This window comes from Arachis hypogaea, chromosome 15, assembly GCF_003086295.3.
Source record: "Arachis hypogaea cultivar Tifrunner chromosome 15, arahy.Tifrunner.gnm2.J5K5, whole genome shotgun sequence".
Lineage (NCBI taxonomy): Eukaryota > Viridiplantae > Streptophyta > Magnoliopsida > Fabales > Fabaceae > Arachis > Arachis hypogaea.
In genome coordinates, this window is record NC_092050.1 from 83,860,486 (window position 1) to 83,881,086 (window position 20,601).

At 37.4% G+C, this 20,601-nt stretch overlaps 1 non-coding gene across 1 annotated transcript; it reads right to left on the bottom strand.

The window, feature by feature from the left end:
* Positions 1-19,948: 19,948 nt before the first annotated feature.
* On the bottom strand, positions 19,949-20,056 carry LOC112753283 (small nucleolar RNA R71). The gene has a single exon (XR_003177676.1). It is a non-coding gene; the product is annotated as a small nucleolar RNA R71 (small nucleolar RNA).
* Between the last annotated feature and the right edge of the window lie 545 nt (positions 20,057-20,601).

Here is a 20,601-nt window from a genome sequence, read left to right on the forward strand (position 1 = left end):
TATTTTTATGACTCCACATGATCATCAACCTAAAGAAAACATAAAATAACAATGAAAAATGAAATGAAAGAATAATTAACATAAATAAATAAGATTGGGTTGCCTCCCAATAAGCGCTTCTTTACTGTCAATAGCTTGACATTACTGAGCCTTTTAGTTTGCAATGTCTGCAAACCACAGAGCTTCCTAAATAGCAAACAATTGCTCATCCGGAAAGGTTTCAGAGATCTCAGTAGGAGGGAGGGACACTCCTACTACTGGTTCTATCCGGGACAGGTGATCAGCTACTTGATTCTCTGTCCCTTTTCTGTCTCTTATTTCTATATCAAACTCTTGCAGAAGCAACACCCATCTTATGAGTTTGGGTTTTGAAAACTGCTTTGTGAGGAGATATTTTAGAGCAGCATGGTCAGTGTACACAATCACTTTTGATCCTACTAAGTAAGATCTAAACTTGTAAATGGCATAAACCACTGCAAGCAATTCCTTTTCTGTGGTTGTGTAATTTTTCTGCACATCATTTAAAACACGGCTAGCATAGTAAATGACATGCAGAAGCTTGTCATGCATCTGTCCCAATACTGCACCAATAGCATGGTCACTGGCATCACACATTAATTCAAATGGTAATGTCCAGTCTGGTGCAGAAATAACAGGTGCTGTGACCAACTTAGCCTTCAGAGTCTCAAAGGCCTGCAAACACCCTGTGTCAAAGACAAATGGTGTGTCAGCAGCTCACAGATTACTTAGAAGTTTTGTGATTTTTGAAAAATCCTTTATAAACCTCCTGTAGAATCCTGCATGCCCTAGAATGCTTCTAATTGCTTTAACATTGGCAGGTAGTGGTAATTTTTCAAATACCTCTACCTCAGCTTGATCCACCTCTATTCCCTTGTTCAAAATTTTGTGCCCAAGGACAATTCCTTCAGTCACCATAAAGTGATATTTCTCCCAGTTTAAAACTAAGTTAGTCTCTTAGAACCTTTTCAGAACAAGTGCTAGATGGTCAAGACAGGAGCTGAATGAGTCTCCAAATACTGAGAAGTTATCCATGAAGACTTCCAAAATTTTTCTACCATATCAGAGAAGACAAAGAGCATGCACATCTGAAAGGTGACAGGTGCATTGTACAGACCAAATGGCATCCTTCTGTAGGCAAACACTCCAGATGGACATGTGAATACTGTTTTCTTTTGGTCCTGAGGATCAACTGTAATTTGGTTGTAACCTGAATAGCAATCCAAAAAGCAGTAGTAATTCATGCCCTGCCAGTCTCTCTAGCATCTGGTCTATGAATGGTAAAGGAAAATGATCCTTCCTGGTGGTTGTATTGAGCCTTCTGTAGTCAATACACATATGGCACCCTGTAACTGTTCTTGTAGGAACCAGTTCATTCTTTTCATTATGAACCACTGTCATTCCTCCCTTATTGGGGACAACATAGACAGGGCTCACCCAGGGGCTATCAGAAACAGGATAAATAATCCCAGCCTCTAGTAACTTACTGACCTCTTTCTGCACCACCTCCTTCATGGCGGGATTTAGCCGCCTCTGTGGTTGAACCACTGGCTTAGCATCATCCTCCAATAGGATTTTGTGCATGCATCTGGCTGGACTAATGCCCTTAAGATCACTTATGGACCACCCAAGAGCTGTCTTGTGTGTCCTTAGCACCTGAATTAGTGCGTTCTCTTCCTGTGGCTCTAAAGCAGAGCTTATGATCATGGGAAAAGTGTTATTTTCTCCCAGAAATGCATATTTCAGGAATGGTAGTAGTGGTTTAAGCTCGGGTTTAAGAGGCTTCTCATCTTCTTGAGGAGTCTTCAGAGGTTCTTCTATTTTCTCTAGTTCCTCCATATCAGGCTGAACATCTTTAAAAATGTCATCTAGCTCTTATTTGAGACTCTCAGTCATTTTGACCCCTTCCACTAGGGAGTCAATAATATCAACGCTCAGGTAGTCTTTTGATGTGTCTGGATGCTGCATAGCCTTGACAACATTCAACTTAAACTCATCCTCATTGACTCTCAGGGTTATCTCCCCTTTTTGGACGTCAATGAGGGTTCATCCAGTTGCTAGGAAAGGTCTTCCTAGAATGAGAGTTGCATTATTGTGCTCCTCCATTTCCAGCACTACAAAGTCAGTAGGAAAGGCAAATGGCCTAACCTTGATAATCATGTCCTCAATTACGCCTGATGGATATTTCATGGAGCCATCAGCAAGTTGAAGACGTATCCGGGTTGGTTTGACCTCTTCAGTCAAGCCAAGCTTTCTGATAGTGGATGTAGGGATTAGATTGATACTTGCCCCAAGGTCGCATAGAGTTGTCTTGGTACAAGTACCCTCTAATGTGCATGGTATTATAAAGCTTCCGGGATTCTTAAGCTTTTCTAGTAAACTTGTTAGAATGACTGCACTGCATTCTTCACTGAGAAAAACTTTTTCAGTTTCTCTCCAGTCCTTCTTATGACTTAAGATCTCTTTCATGAACTTATCATAAGAAGGTATTTGCTCAAGTGCCTCTGCAAATGGAATCTTTATTTCAAGAGTCTTGAGATAGTCTACAAAGCGGGCAAATTGTTTATCCTGTTCCGCTTGGCGGAGTTTCTGAGGATAAGGCATCTTGGCTTTATATTCTTTAACCTTAGTTGCTGCAGGTTTATTAACTACAGAGGCAGGTTGAGAAGCCTTCTTGAGGGATTTATTATCAGCACTTGCAAGTGTCTGATCCCTCATTGGCATTTGAACGCCAGGATAGGGAGATGGATGGTCATTTAACGCCAGATTCCTACCCTTTTCTGGCGTTTAAACGCCATAACTGGACAAGGATTGGGCGTTTAACGCCAGTTTTTCACCCTTTTCTGGCATTTGAACGCCAAAATTATTCCTCTCTGGGCTCTTACTGTCCTCAGAGGGATTTTAGGTAGTGGTCTGCTCATCCTCTGTCAGTTGTTCCTTTATTGACTTTCTGCTGCCTTGAGTTGAAACATTTAATGTCTTCCCACTCCTTAATTGAACAGCTTGGCATTCTTCTGTTATCTGTTTAGATAGCTGCTGTCTTGTCTGATCCAATTGTGCTTCCACATTTTGATTAGCAATTTTAGTGTCTTGGAGCATCTCTTTGAATTCTGCGAACTGTTTTGTTATAATAAGCAACTGCTGATTGAGTTCAGCAAGTTGTTCTTGGGGACTAAGTTCAATGGATACTGCTTTAGCCTCTTCTTTCAAGGAGGACTCACTGCTTAAGTATAGATGCTGATTTCTAGCAACTGTATCAATGAGCTCTTGAGCCTCTTCAATTGTCTTTCTCATGTGTATAGATCCACCAGCTGAGTGATCTAGAGATATTTGAGCTTTTTCTGTAAGCCCATAATAAAAGATGTCTAACTGTACCCACTCTGAAAACATTTCAGAGGGGCATTTCCTTAGCATCCCTCTGTACCTCTCCCAGGCATTGTAAAAAGATTCATTATCCTCTTGTTTAAAGCCTTGGATGTCTAGCCTTAGCTGTGTTATCCGTTTTGGAGGGTAATATTGATTCAGGAATTTGTTTGATAACTGTTTCCATGTTCTTATGCTTGCTGTGGGTTGGTTATTTAACCACCTCTTAGCTTGATCTTTTACAGCAAATGGGAACAGTAATAATCTGTAGACATCCTGATCCACTTCTTTATCATGTACTTTGTCAGCAATTTGTAAAAATTGTGCCAGATACTCAGTAGGTTCTTCCTGTGGAAGACCGGAATACTGGCAATTTCGCTGCACCATAATAATGAGCTGAGGATTTAGCTCAAAACTGCTTGCTCTGATGGGGGGTATACAGATACTACTCCCGTATGCAGCAGTAATGGGGTTAGCATATGACCCCAGAGTCCTTCTAGACTGTTCATTTCCACTTAGATCCATTATGGAGAAAAGGGAATTGATGTGAATTGCAAATAAAATATATTTTTATTTTTATTTTAAAAACAAATTGAATAAATAAAAAAAATATAAGATAAAATAAAATAATTTGAGAATAAAATATAAATTTCGAAAACTTGAAGAAAAATAAAAAGAAATTCGAAAACCAAAATAATTACTTAATTAAGAAGATTTGAAAAACTTTGGATATGATTTTTGAAAAAGATTTTGAATTTTGAACTTTTAAAACTAGGATAAGATAAAATAAAAATTTTTAAAATAAAAATCTGAATTTTAAAAAAGTAATATTCGAAAATTCAATTTAAAATAAAGAGAAAAGATATTTTTGAATTTAATGCGGAAAGAGAAAAACAATAAAATGACATCAAACTTAGAATTTTTAGATCAAAATAGAAAAAACAAACAATAAAACTTTGAATGTCAGGATGAACACCAAGAACACTTTGAAGATCAAGATGAACACCAAGAATAAATTTTAAAAAATTTTAATAAAATAGAAGCACAAAGGACACCAAACTTAAAAATTTTTATATTTTGGACACTAATAATTCAAAAATTGAAAGAAAAATAATATCATGCAATTGACACCAAACTTAAAATATGAAACTAAACTAAAACAGAAAAACTCAATTATTAGTTTATAAAAATTTTTGAAAAAAAAATTGAAAAAGAAAATAAAGATTTTTTTTAAAAAAAGTTTCAACCAAAAACAATAATAGAAGACGCAATTTTAGTGACTATAAACTAAAAAGGATAAATTTTTCCTAATCTAAGCAATAAAATAAACTGTCAGTTGTCCAAACTCGAACAATCCCCGGCAACGGTGCCAAAAACTTGGTGCACGAAATCACAGTCACACTTTTGCAATTCCACACAACTAACCAGCAAGTGCACTGGGTCGTCCAAGTAATACCTTACGTGAGTAAGGGTCGATCCCACGGAGATTGTCAGCTTGAAGCAAGCTATGGTTATTTTGTAACTCTTAGTTAGAAAATTAGTAATAAAAATGATTGGGTTTATGAAGAGTAAATAACATAAAATAAATAATATTTTTTATGCAGTAATGGAGAACATGTTGCGGTTTTGGAGATGCTCTGTCTTCTGAATCTCTACATTCCTACTGTATTCTTCTTCACGCATGCAAGGCTCCTTCCATGGTAAGTTGTATGTTGGTGGATCACCGTTGTTAATGGCTACCATCCATCCTCTCAGTGAAAATGGTCCAAATGTGCTATCACCGCACGGCTAATCATCTGTCGGTTCTCACTCATATTGGAATAGGATCTATTGATCCTTTTGCGTCTGTCACTATGCCCAACACTCGTGAGTGTGAAGCTCATCACAGTCATTCCATCCCAGATCCTACTTGGAATACCACAGACAAGGTTTAGACTTTCCAAATCTCAGGAATGGCCGCCAATAATTCTAGCCTATACCATGAAGACTCTGATCCCAAAGATTTGAATGCTCTGTTGTCAGGAGAGGTAATCAAACTCGTGAACCAGGAACCAAAGAGATACACACTCAATCTAAGGTAGAACAGAGGTGGTTGTCAGGCACGCATTCATATGTTGAGAATGGTGATGAGTGTCATGGATCATCACATTCATCACGGTTAACTACGGCCGAGTATCTTAGAACAGAAACAAGCATGATTGAATAGAAAACAGAAGTAACTGCATTAATCCATCGAGACACAGCAGATCTCCTCACCCCCAACCATGGAGTTTAGAGACTCATGCCGTAGAAGATACAAAATTCAGATGTGAAATGTCATGAGGTACATAGTAAGTCTCTAAAAGTTTTTTTTTATACTAAACTAGTGACCTAGGTTTACAGAAAATGAGTAATCTAAGATAGATAGTGCAGAAATCCACTTCCCGGGCCCATTTGGTGTGTGCTTGGGCTGAGCATTGAGCTTTACATGTGTAGAGGCTTCTCTTGGAGTTAAACGCCAGCTTGCAGCCTGTTTGTGGCGCCTAACTCTGGTTTGTAACTTGTTTCTTGCGTTTAACTTCAGAATAGGACAGGAAGTTGGCGTTTAAACGCCAGTTTGCGTCGTCAAAACTCGGGCAAAGTATGAACTATTATATATTACTGAAAAGCCCAAGATGTCTACTTTCCAACGCAATTGAGAGCGCACTAATTGGGCTTCTGTAGATCCAAAAAATCCATTTCGAGTGCAGGGAGGTGATGGGATTTTTTGGAAAACAAATTCCAATCACCTAAACTCACCGGCAAGTGTACCGGGTCGCATCAAGTAGTAAAACTCACTTAGAGTGAGGTCGATCCCACAGGGATTGATGGATCAAGCAACTTTAGTGGGTGATTAGTTTAGTCAACCTAACATTGAGTGAATTGTGTGAAGTTGATCAACAGAAAGTAAAATTGTAGTGAATTAAAGGTGCAGAAGAATTAAATTGCTGAAACTTAAAGAACAAGAAAGTAAAATAGATGAAACTTAAATTGCAATAAAAGTAAATTGCATGAAGAGTAAAGGGGAGTGGGTGGTGTAAACTAAAGAAAGCAATAGATCAAGCAACTGAAAATTTAAATTGCAGGAAAATGTAAATGTGTAGGAAATTAAACCAAGCTCAATGTGAACAGAAATGTGAAATTGCAGAATGCAGGAAAGGAAATTGCAGAAAAGTAAAAGTAGCAGAAGAGGAAATCAACCAGAAGCCTTAGATCAATTTTGAATTCTCAAAGAGAAACTAACAATTTCAATGAAAAATTAAAAATAGAAAGGAAGCCAAGAGCTCACTTGCTCTCAAGATTAAAACAGAAAAGAAACTGAAGAGGAATGAAACAGAAAGTAAAATGCAGCTCAATTGCAATGGCTCAAGCGAAAGTTGAAGATCTCAGGAGTGGAAGAGGCTAGAAAACAAGTCTGGATCTCAAATCCTTCCTTGATCCATCAAGAACAATTGCAAAAGAAATGGAAAATTAAATTGCAGAAGAAGTAGAAGAAAGCAGTAAAGAAAACTTGGATCCAAATCACAGTTTCTAGAATTATGCAGAAAAATAAACAAAGAGATCCCAAGGTAAGATTGAAACAGAATTTCTTCAATTCTTCACCCAAGATCCAAGACAAGAATGAAAACTAAGAGAGAGCTCTCTAATGGAGCTGGCCTTCTACTCTCTAACGGAACTCTCCCCCCTTGAAAATAAGAATGATACCTTTATAAAGGCTTTTTACAAAATAGAATGAAATTAAAATGAATAACAAATTAAATGAAAATCCTAATTCTAGCTTGTTCTTGTGCCTTTGAGTGATGATGTGGGCTTTGCTTGCTTTGGATTTGAAGAGAGATGGGTTTGGTTGGCCTTGGTTTAATTGGTTTGGAGCATGGGTCAAGCTTGGTTCAAGTTGGTTTGGTGTGGGACACCTCCCATGGCAATGCTCTGCTCTCCATAAGAGCGCAGCATTCAATTTGTGTCCCTGGTCGTGTCAATTTTGGTGCGTGACAAGGTCCAAGCATCAAAGTAGCGCTCCGCTCTTGGGGAGAGCGTAGCATTGATGCTTCAAGAATGAGGTTCCAGGTTCAAATCCTTGTGGCTTCACTAGCAAACATTTTCCTTTGAATTTTTCTTGGAGAGAGCACGACAATGCTCTCCAAAAGAGTGGAGCACAATAATGATGTAGAGCGCTACTTTGCTTTGGAGTGAGGTTCCAGCTTCGAACCTTGGTAATTGCACTTTGGAATATTTTTGCTTATTTTTTGGTCATGGGCCATGCTTTTCAAAGCATGGCCTAAGCCTCCAAAGTGTGCTCCAACTTCAAAGTGTGTCCCAAAGCTCTTTTTTTCTCCTTTTTAGCTAATTTTGTGCTTTTTGCTTCTTTTTCTTCTTATTTCCTACAAAATTTATAAAATCAAAAGATCAAAGAAATATACCATTTAAGTATAAAAGCATTCATTATTCAAGCACAAATCATCAATTTCTTGTATGAAAAAGCATAGAAAAACATGACATGGTGACATGTCAATACCAAACTTAAACCTTGTTTGTCCCCAAGCAAGAAAAGAATCATGCAATAAAGATTGACAATCCAAGGTAAGAAGAATAGCAACTCAATGTTCATGGTTAGCTAGTTTTCTAAGCATGCTACAATCACAAAAGAGATGTAAATGATTAATGCTTCTATCTAGCTCAATTTATGAAATCTTTCTCTTATATTTCTTCCTTGAAACAAGCTTTTGATTTTCTTTTTAGCTTCTCCTTTTGGGTGCTTTGCCCCATGAGTTGATAACAAAGCTACGACTTCTAAATGCTTTATTTTCTGGTATTACCACTTGATGCGTAAGCACCACAAGCATTTAATTAGAGGACTTCATTAAGCTCATTTTTCTTTTATTTTCTTGACTCTCTAATCATTGATGCTCATAACCTTGAGCTTTGAGGGAGTGCTTTTGCACTTGAGCCTAGCCTTGACTTGTAAGTGTTTTGTTTTCAAGCATTTGGCTTGATACATAAACACCACAAGTACTTAGCAAATAAATTGCCATTGGTACTCAGAGCCTTCAGCTTTCTCATTCTTTCCCTTTTTCTTTTCTTGCTTTAATTGTATTTGCTTCTTTAAGGTTTTCATGATTTTCAAAAGATTTCACAAAATGTCCTAGATGAAAACTTCAATTAAATAAAATCCAATGCAATTGAGCAACAATTAATCATAATAGCTTTCCAATACTTGTATGCACATGCTAATTTCTTCTTTAATTCCTTGTTTGTTTATGATCATGATACTTTACTGCTTTAAGCTTTACAAAACTCAAGTTGGTAGTCATAATGGCATGGCAACATGTTCCAAATCAATATTCAAGCTATGCTTATTCATACGACACATGCATACAAAGAATATAAAGACAATCATGCAAAATATAGTGCTGGGAACAAAGGAGAGGAAAAGGAACTTTACAACCTTGCAGTCCATCTTCTCTATTGTTGTCATTTTCCTCTTATTCTTCCCTTTCCCTTGCCAAACTCAGAATGCTTGCTCATCCTCAAGCAACAATTAGAACAATGGCTATGGGGCTAAGATGGATCATGAGTGTCTTATACAATGAAATGTTAGTAGCACATGTGGTTTAAGCAAGCAAAATTAAAGATAACAATCAAGGCACAAGAGACAGAGACATTTTGATTGCAAACATAAGAAGGTGAGCACAATACATTGCATAAAAGATAAGTGGCACACCAAACTTAGTGTGACACTTTCAATTGGAATTAATGCAGGTATCTTGTAAGAATTGGAACCAAATTTTGTTGCATAGCAACACCAAACTTAGAATGCAATCATATGTCAATTTATTTGAATTAAAACTAAACAAAAAAAAAGAAAAACTGTTATATGTTAAATACAATCACCAAGTGAAGAATCTGTCATGAATAAGGATGTATTGGTGAAGTATTAACAAGAACAGTTAAACAGCAAATTAAATGAAAGCAATTAAAGATAGAAAAATGACTACAGCAAGTAGAATGAAAAAGTGTCAAATCAAGAGAGAAAAATAAAACTGCAGAGGCATTATGATTATGCAGACAAGTAGTGTTGCTTGAATAAATTGCATAGAAAAATAAGTGGCACACCAAACTTAGAATCTTGGTGTGTCACTTTCATTTTTAATTTGATGCAATCATCCAAAAAGATTGAAAACAATTTGTTTCAAGGCAACACCAAACTTAGAATGTAACCATATGCCAATTTATTGAATTTAAACAAAACAAAGAACAAAAACAAAGCAGAAAAGAGAAATTATACCTACGGTTGACATGTTGTTCACTTTCTTCCTCTTCTTCCAGTTTGTTAATAGGAATGATCGTACGGCCGGAGAAGATTCAGCTAGTTTCCCTTGTCTTGGCCTTTCCTCAGCAAGCTTCCTTTTGCAAATGGCTTGATCGATCTTGCTTGCTAGATCAGGGACAGGATTGGTGCTCTTGCTAGTTGCCTTCACTCCTTTGAATTCAAAACTTGGTTGCTGTGAGATTATTGGAGTTTTGTATTCATCCAGAGCCTTTTGAATTGGTGGTTCCATAAACTCTTCCTTCATGTACTTCTCTGCTTTACTTGAGTGTAAATTTTCTGGGATGACTTCCTCACTTTCTTGCTCCTCCACTCCTTTCTTTGCACCCAACATTTGACTTAATAGCTTTTTCATTGAGGACGTTTGTTGATCTTCCCAATATTTCTTCATCTCCTCTTCATATTTTTCAATCACAGATTCAATTGTTGAGAGTTTTTGGGTCAGGGAAGTTTGTGAGAGTTGTGAGTCTTCATGTTCCCTTGTCATCTTAAGTGCAGTTTCATTTTCAACCACCTCATTCTTCATTGAAAGTTCACTTGATACAGTAGCCTCCTCATCTTGCTTTTTCACTTCCTCACCCACAAATTGGTCTTCATCCTCACTGTTTGATGGTTCTAAGTTCCTCCTTAAATCCTCATTCGTCTTCTGAAAAAAGGATTTCTAGTTCTCTCCGGGATTGTTGCTGTTCCTCCACAATTCTGTTGAACATAGACTCAAGCTTTGAGAGTCTTTGGCTCATGGAAGTTTATGTTGAGGCATATTTAGGTGATGAAGAATTTTCAAATGTAGAAGTAGGAGGTGAGGTTGGACACTCTCTCATGTGAGTTGACTGCTCAGAATTTGCAGTTTCTTGGTAATACTCCCTGCCACCATTGGAATAATGACTTGAATCATTTTGTGGTGGAGGGAAATATCCCATATGATTTTCTTTCCCATCTTGTGGTTCTGAAGCATAGCTGCATGAATTGGAGTGCCCAGAATTTGAAGTTTCTTGGTGATATTCCCAACCACCAATAGAGATTGACGATGGTGGGTAATATCCCATAAAATTTTTTTGACCATAAGATGAGTTGAACTCCATTTGTATTTTGAAAACATCAATGAAATTTGAAATTCATGTCACAGAGAAAGAATTTCTTAGTGAGGCAATAGCTCAAACACCTTGCTATCAATTTAAAACAGAGAACAAAAATAAAGAAAATGCTTGATCTAGACTTCTCACCCACTTAATCATTGTTGATCTAAATCAATCCCCGGTAACGGCACCAAAAACTTGATGGGATTTTTTGGAAAATGAATTCCAATCACCTAAACTCACCGGCAAGTGTACCGGGTCGCATCAAGTAGTAAAACTCACTTAGAGTGAGATCGATCCCATAGGGATTGATGGATCAAGCAACTTTAGTGGGTGATTAGTTTAGTCAAGCTAACATTGAGTGAATTGTGTGAAGTTGATCAACAGAAAGTAAAATTGTAGTGAATTAAAGGTGCAGAAGAAAATTGCTGAAACTTAAAGAACAAGAAAGTAAAATAGATGAAACTTAAATTGCAATAAAAGTAAATTGCATGAAGAGTAAAGGGGAGTGGGTGGTGTAAACTAAAGAAAGCAATAGATCAAGCAACTGAAAATTTAAATTGCAGGAAAATGTAAATGTGTAGGAAATTAAACCAAGCTCAATGTGAACAGAAATATGAAATTGCAGAATGCAAGAAAGGAAATTGCAGAAAAGTAAAAGTAGCAGAAGAGGAAATCAGCAAGAAGCCTTAGATCAATTTTGAATTCTCAAAGAGAAACTAACAATTTCAATGAAATATTAAAAACAGAAAGGAAGCCAAGAGCTCACTTGCTCTCAAGATTGAAACAGAATGGAAACTGAAGAGGAATGAAATAGAAAGTAAAATGCAGCTCAGTTGCAATGGCTCAAGCGAAAGTTGAAGATCTCAGGAGTGGAACAGACTAGAAAACAAGTCTAGATCTCAAATCCTTCCTTGATCCAACAAGAACAATTACAAAAGAAATGGAAAATTAAATTGCAGAAGAAGTAAAAGAAAGCAGTAAAGAAAACTTGGATCCAAATCACAGTTTCTAGAATTATGCAGAAAAATAAACAAAGAGATCCCAAGGTGAGATTGAAAACTAAGAGAGATCTCTCTAATGGAGCTGACCTTCTACTCTCTAATGGAACTCTCCCCCTTGAAAATGAGAATGATGCCTTTATATAGGCTTTTTACAAAATAGAATGAAATTGAAATGAATAACAAATTAAATGAAAATCCTAATTCTAGCTTGTTCTTGTGCCTTTGAGTAATGATGTGGGCTTTGCTTGCTTTGGATTTGAAGAGAGATGGGTTTGGTTGGCCTTGGTTTAATTGGTTTGGAGCATGGGTCAAGCTTGGTTCAGGTTGGTTTGGTGTGGGACACCTCCTAGGGCAATGCTCCGCTCTCCACAAGAGCGCAGCATTCAATTTGTGTCTCTTGGGGAGAGCGTATCATTGATGCTTCAAGAATGAGGTTCCAGGTTCAAATCCTTGTGGCTTCACTAGCAAACATTTCCCTTTGAATTTTTCTTCGAGAGAGCACGACAATGCTCTCCAAAAGAGCGGAGCACAATAATGATTTACAGCGCTACTTTGCTTTGGAGTGAGGTTCCAGCTTCGAACCTTGGTAGTTGCACTTTGGTATATTTTTGCTTGTTTTTGGTCATTAAAGATGCCTTTCACTCGTGCCACAATTTTATGCCAAATATGGATTGCCATATATCGTTGGAAAGCTCCGAATGTCAGCTTTCCAACGCAACTGAAAGCACATCAATTGGACGTATGTAGCTTAAGTTATAGCCCTTTGAAAGAGGCATAGTCATGCTGTGAGCGCCCAAGCTTTTCAGTTCTTGCTTCCAAGTTAAAATTGCATCACGATAATGCTCCGCTCTTGGCAAGAGCGGAGCTTTATGTGCTGATTGCCAATTTCCTTTGATTTGGTCATGGGCCACACTTTTAAAAGCATGGCCTAAGCCTCCAAAGCGTGCTCCAACTTCAAAGTGTGTCCCAAAGCTCTTTTTTTCTCCTTTTTAGCTTATTTTGTGCTTTTTGCTTCTTTTTCTTCTTATTTCCTACAAAATTTATAAAATAAAAAAATCAAGGAAATATACCATTTAAGTATAAAAGCATTCATTATTCAAGCACAAATCATCAATTTCTTGTATGAAAAAGCATAGAAAAACATGACACGGTGACATGTCATCAGGAGGTCAGAATCCAACAGCATCTGCAGTTCTTTTTCAGCCTCTGAATCAAATTTTTGCTCAGGTCCCTCAATTTCAGCCAGAAATTACCTGAAATTATAGAAAAACACACAAACTCATAGTAAAGTCCAAAAATGTGATTTTTGAATAAAACTAATAAAAATATAATAAAAAGTAACTAAATTATACTAAAAACTACCTAAAAATAATGCCAAAAAGCGTATAAATTATCCGCTCATCAATTATGTTATTAACATAGAATAGTTTCCTATGTTTAGTTTGTGTTCAAATAAATTGACATGTGATTGCATTCTAAATTTGGTGTTGCTATGCAACAAAACTTATTTATAATCTTTACTGGATACTTGCATCAATTCCAAGTGAAAGTGTGACACTAAGCTTGGTGTGCCACTTATCTTTTATGCAATGTATCATGCACACCCTCTTAATTTGGCAATCACAGTGTCTCTGTTTCCTGTGCCTTCATTGTATTTTTCATTTTGCTTGCTTAAACACATGTTACTGACATTTAATTGTGTAAGACACTCATGATCCATCATAGACCCCATCACCACTGTTCTAATTGTTGCATGAGGATGAGCAAACACTCTAAGTTCGTATGGGAAGGGGAAGAATATGAGAAAAATGACAACAATAGTGAAGATGAACTACAAGGTGGTAAAGTTCTTTTTCCTCCTACTTATTTCCAGCACTATAAATTGCATGATTGTCTTTTATCTTCTCTATATGCATGTGTGTTGTGAACTTGATTGCTGGATTGTAATATGTGCTGTGACATTATAACTACCAACTTGAATTTTGTGAGTTCAAAAGCAATAAAGTACCATGATCTTAAACAAACAAGGAATTAAAGAAGAACTTAGCATGGGCATATAAGTATTGGAAGGCTATTTTGATTAACTGTTGCTCAATTGCATTTGATTTTGTTTAATTGAAGTTTTCATCTAGGACATTTTATGAAATTTTTGAAATCATGAAAACCTTAAAGAAGCAATTGTAAATTAAGGCAAGAAAAGTAAAAGGGAAAGAATGAGAAAGCTGAAGACTCTGAGTACCAATGATAATTCAATTGTTAAGTACTTGTGGTGTTTATGTATCAGGCAAAAAGCTTGAAAATAAAACACTTAGAACTCAAGGCTAGGCTCAAGTGCAAAAGCTCTCCCTCAAAGCTCAAGGCTTTGAGCATCAATGATTAGAGAGTAAAGAAAAGAAACAAATGAGCTTAAAGAAGTCCTCTAATTAAATTCTTGTGGTGCTTATGTATCAAGTGGTAATACTTGAAAACAAAGCATTTAGAGTCGTAGCTTTGTTTTCTACTCATGGGGCAAAGCACCCAAAAGGAGAAACTAAGAAGAGAATGAAAAGCTTGCTTCAAGGAAGAAATATAAAGAAAAGATTTCATAAAATGAGCTCGATAGAAACATCAATCATTTGAATTTTTTTGTGATTGTTGCATGCATAGAAAACTAGCCAACCATGAACATAAAAATTGCTACTCTTCTCACCTTGGTTTGTCAAACTTTACTGCATGATTCTTTTCTTGCTTGGGGACAAGCAAGGTTTAAGTTTGGTGTTGTGATGACATGTCATTTTATGCATGTTTTACTAGCAATTTTTATCTATTTTTACTTAGTTTTCATGCATTTTTAGGCAATAAGTAAGTGCTTGGATGAGATATTCATGCTTGTCCTTATTCAATCAATCATTGTTGATTTTATGCATTTTCATGAAATTTTTGCAAAATTTAGTTGATAATATGAAAGATGCACGATTTGATGATTATGCCAAGGCTTTGATGTATCTGTTTGGTTGATGACAGGTGAAAAGATGAAGGAAAAGAAGCAGAATGCACAAAATAAGCTCAAAAGAAGAATTCTGGACATATTTTTTAAATTTGAGCACGCTTTGGAGCCTTAGGCCACGCTTTTAAAACTGTGGCCCATGATTTAAAATACAATGAGCGCTCTTGGCGTGAGAGTGCTACGTTAGTTTTCAAAGAGCACTTGCAATAATGGAGCAAGTAAAATTCGCAAGTGATGCGTACGCGTCAAAGTTGCAATTCTAGAAGACCACGCGTACACATGCATGACGCTTAGGCGTGAGTGTGGCATTTTGAAGAAGCCACGCGTGGACGTAGGGAATGCGTTCGCATGGGTAGCATTCTTTGACGCGTATGGGACCCGATACAAGGGACCCGCAAGCGTATGGGACGCGTGCGCGTGGGTGTAAAAATGCCCCGTTCTCGAAATGAACGCTACGCTCTCCTGGAAGTGAATTTCTGCTCAAATTAACTTAATTCCAAGCCCATTTAACCCCTAGCAAGTAAGCCCACTCATATCACTCACGGAAGGCCACAAGGCATCCGTTTCATTTCATTAAAGGGGAGGAGTTAGTTCTGTTAGGAGGTTCTAGCAGAAGGCTGCATTAGAGTAGGAGTAGGAGTATGAGTAGAATAGAAGGCTCTTGTAAACACTTTTATTTTTCTGCACTTTTACATTTCAGTATTGAATTCAATTTAGCTGATGCAATTTTAATTTCTACAATTCTCTTCTGCACTTTCCTTTCTGCCAATTTTACATTCCGTTTCTATTGAGCTTGATTTACTTTCCTGAAATTTAAATTTTCTGCAATTGTTCTTATAGCGATGACCATTTGAATCCCAACTCATTAGGGGGAAGAGCTCTATTATAATTCATATGAATTAACTGAAATTATTCTTCCTCTCAATTCAATTGGATAGCTAAGAAATAACTTATGTTTTGATTGAGATCCATTCACTCTGGAAGGGGGTTTGAATCTGTTGAATTTGCATGTGAGCTTCGGAAGGAGAATCATGGAAATTAGAATTGAAGCTCTGTTTCTCATAAATCTCTTGATCAACACTATTCGGGAGGAATTGAGATCTTGAAAATTTGTGTGGCTTATGGATGAGAGAACATGCTTAACCTCTTCTCATGACAATTAGATAAAAGAATTGGCAATATTGATTGTGATTAGAAAGATTGGATTGCCGAGGAATTGGGATTCAATCAATTTCAATTTGCCATAGATCTATTCATATGATTGAGAAGGAAGTTGAGACCCATTTGATTCATTGTGGATTATGATACCTCAATCCATAATGACTCTTTCTCTCTGTTATTTCTGTTTCCTTTAATTTTCCTGCACCCAAAAGCCCTTTACATTTGATGCAATTTAAGTTTCTTGCTCTTTAAGTTTCTATCAATTTACTTTCTGTAATTTATTACATTCTGTTGGTTAAATTTCACTCAATCCACCACTGTTAGCTTAACTAGACTAATCACCTCACTAAAGTTGCTTGATCCATCAATCTTCATGGGATCGACCTCACTCCTATGAGTTATTACTACTTGATGCGACTCGGTATACATGCCGGTGAGTTTGTGTGGAATCGATTTTCCCCCATCACTGGGCACCAATGTCTTAAGAAGAATTGTGAGCAAAGTGTCTGTGGTGAATATGTGTTGAGTGAAAATAAGCTAAAAAGCTGTTACAACACATGACACTAAGCTACAAGTGAGAAATAAGTTCTAAAACAAAGAAATCAAAAACTAAGGATAAATAATAAGAGGTCATAGCAGTATGTTGGTTGATGCTTAAAGGGACACTTCTCTTCTAAGAGTAAATAAAAGTGAGCTGCAACATTCTCTGCATAAAACCCCATGAATCAATTTTAATCACTTGCTGATATGGATATATATTACCTTCTGTTTCATTCATTCTTCTCAAAATTTAGTGCTTGCTTGGGGACAAGCAAGATTTAAGTTTGGTGTTGTGATGCCAAGGCATCTTAGGCTAGTTTCACTAGCCTTTTTCTTTTGTTTTCAGTAGGTTTTATGCACTTTCTTGAGCTATAAGCAAGCATTAGGATGGGAGTTTCATACATACCTTGAATCATTCAAACATGTATTATTTGATGCATTTTCATGAGATTTTGGCCATAATTACTTGTATGCTAAGAATGATGCAATTTCTCATGACTTTAGCAAAACTGTGATGCATATATGTGTTGATGATAGGTAAAGAGAAGCATGGAAAATCAAGAAAAAATGGTGATGGAATGAACAAAAGAAAGCAACATTGGTGGCCAAGTTGGCTCACCAACAATACCTCAAACGTGGGGAGAAATGCTACAACATCTAAGCTTGCTGGTGCCAACGTTGGAGGGAGCGTTGGATCACAAACGTTGCCTCCAACGTCCTCAAAGGGTGCTCAATTCTGGACTTGTGAAAATTACCTTGTGTGCGTGCGCACAGCATAGTGTGCGTACGCACAAAAAGAGAAATTCAGAAGTGTGCGCACGCATAAGGCAGTGTGCGCACTCACGAGCATCAACGTTGTCAGTCCAACACTGGGTCAAACGTCCGTGACAGATGATCAAAACTGGAGCTGGGAGTTCTGCTCTGTGTGTGTACGCACGGCATGGTGTGTGCCCGCACAAGGAGAGAAAAAGGAAAGTGTGCGCACGCACAGAGTAGTGTGCGTACGCACAAGTCCTAGCATTTGTAGTAATGTTTGCACTCCAATGCTTGGTCCAACGTCTTTGATAGCTCTTCAAAATTCAAGCTGCCCAAAAAGCCTAGTATGTGTGCGCACGACATGGTGTGCGCATGCAAAGGAAGAAAAACTTAGAAGTGTGCGCACGCACAAGGCAGTATGCGTACCCACAAGTCAGCAGCGTTGAATGTAACGTTGGATCCCAACGTTTAGGCAAACGTGAATACCAGCAGCTTCAGAATTTGGGCAGAATCATTAATTAGCCAACACCATGGTGAGCCATTTAAATCTGCTTCAACAAAAGGCCAAGGCCCACATCCAAGCTTGGGAAACCAATTGAAGAAAGTGTATAAATAGCTTAGAGTTTAAGTTAGAGGGGGGAGGATTATAGAGAGTACTGAGACTCTTCCCAATTTTACTTTCTCTGCACTTTTTCATTTTGCAATGTATATTTCAATTCCGTTTTCCATTTTGAGAGCTATGAACAACTAAACTCCTTTCATTGGGTTAGGGAGCTCTATTGTAATTCAATGGATCAATAATAGTTTTCATCTTCTTCTTCTATCTTTTCTCTTAATTTTGTTAGAAAGCTTTCGATCTTAATTCAATTGGATAGTTGTCTTGACAGAGACACTATTCATAATTAGAATCCTTCTGATCCTTGAGAGTGGGATGAAGCATTCATGCTAGAATTGCTTTCTCACATTGGATTAGATTGGGGTTAGATGGATATTGTGACATTTAATCCTACCAATACTTTGATTTATGAAAATGTGTGGTATAATCAGTGACCAAACTTTAACTCTTCCCATGAGCAACTAAATCAGGACATTGGGCAATTGTTCATGCTTAGAGAGATTGGTGAGCCAAGACATTGGGATCCAATCATCTATGATTTCCAAGAAAAGTCAATGAATGCATTGATTGAGGAAGAGATGAAAATGATTTGATCCGGAGAGTTCAATATCTCCTTAAACCCAGTGAATTCCCTACTCTGATCTTACCCATTCTTATTACATTCTGCTCTTTAATTTCATGCTTAATCCCTATTCCCAATTAATTTCTTGCAATTCAAGCTTCTGCCATTTAATTTCGTGCAATTTAAGTTTCTGCTCTTACATTCTGCAATTTAATTTTTGTTTATTTAATTTCTTGCAATATAAGTTTCCCGCCAATTTACATTCTGCGATCGCAATTTCAAATTTGATTCAGTTCAACTAGAACAATTCTCCAATTAACATTGATCAACCAACCAATCCCTGTGGGATTCGACCCCACTCTATAGTCAGTTTTCGCTTGACGACAATCTGGTGCACTTGCCGGTAGAAAATTGTTGAGAGACAGTTTTCACGACATCAAGATTTTTGAAATTTTTACTTGATGATTGAATGATGCAAACTTCTTGTGATTATAGCAAACTTTAATGCAATTGTTTGATTGATGATAGGTGGAAAAGAAGCTGAGGAAGGGAAAGCAAACAAGCAACAAAAGGGCCATGGAAAGGAGCAAAAGGAAGCAACGTTGGTGGCCAAAGTTGGCTCACTAACGTTGCCTCAAATGTTGATGAAGAGAAAGAGAGATTAACGTTGGAGCCAAAGTTGGTGCTCCAACATTGCCTCAAATGTTCTACTCAAGAGGTGCATAGTGGGAGCCAAAGTTGGACCTCCAACTATACCTCAAACGTTGGCCAGGAAAGGTGCATAGTTGGAGCCATAGTTGGACCTCCAACTATCCCTCTCTCATCTCCTTCTATTTATTTATTTATCTACTAACACTTCTCTTCTTCTTAAAAATTCAAACCCTCTCCCTCTTGCTGTGTTCGAATTTCTTTTTTTCTTCTACTCACATAAAAGGAATCTCTATACTGTGACATAGAGGATTCCTCTTCTTTTCTGTTTTCTCCTTTTTCATATGAGCAGGAACAAGGATAAGAACATTCTTGTTGAAGCTGATCTAGAACCTGAAAGGACTCTGAAGAGGAAGCTAAGCGAAGCTAAAGCATAACTCTCTAGAGAAAATCTGACAGAAATTTTCGAAAAAGGAGACATGGCCGAAAATAATAACAATGCAAGGAAGATGCTTGGTGACTTTATTGCACCAAATTCCAACTTACATGGAAGAAGCATCTCAATCCCTGCCATTGGAGCAAACAATTTTGAGCTAAAGCCTCAATTATTTTATCTGATGCAATAGAACTACAAGATTCATAGACTTCAATCAGAAGATCCTTTTCAGTTCTTAACTGAATTCTTACAGATCTGTGATACTGTTAAGACCAATGGGGTTGATCCCGAGGTCTACAGGCTTATGCTTTTCCCGTTTGCTGTAAGAGACAGAGCTACAATATGGTTGGACTCTCAACCTAAAGACAGCCTGAACTCTTGGGATAAGCTAGTCACGGCTTTCTTAACCAAGTTCTTTCCTCCTCAAAAGCTTAGCAAGCTTAGAGTGGATGTTCAAACCTTCAAATAGAAAGAAGGTGAATCCCTCTATGAAGCTTGGGAGAGATATAAGCAACTGACCAAAAAGTGTCCTTCTGACATGCTTTCAGAATGGACCATCCTGGATATATTCTATGATGGTCTGTTTGAATTATCAAAGATGTCATTGGACCATTCTGCAGGTGGATCCATTCACCTAAAGTAAACGCCTGCAGAAGCTTAGGAACTCATTGACATGGTTGCAAATAACCAGTTCATATACACTTCTGAAAGGAATCCTGTGAGTAATGGGACGCCTCAGAGGAAGAGAGTTCTTGAAATTGATGCTCTGAACGCCATATTGTCTCAGAACAAAATATTGACTCAGCAAGTCAATATGATTTCTCAGAGTATGAATGGATTGCAAGCTGCATCCAATAATACTAAAGAGGCATCTTCTGAAGAAGAAGCTTACGATCCTGAGAACCCTGCAATAGCAGAGGTGAATTACATGTGGGAACCCTATGGAAATACCTATAATCCCTCATGGAGAAATCATCCAAATTTCTCATGGAAAGATCAACAAAAGCCTCAACAAGGCTTTAATAATGGTGGAAGAAACAGGTTTAGCAATAGCAAGCCCTTTCCATCATCCACTCAGCAACAGACAGA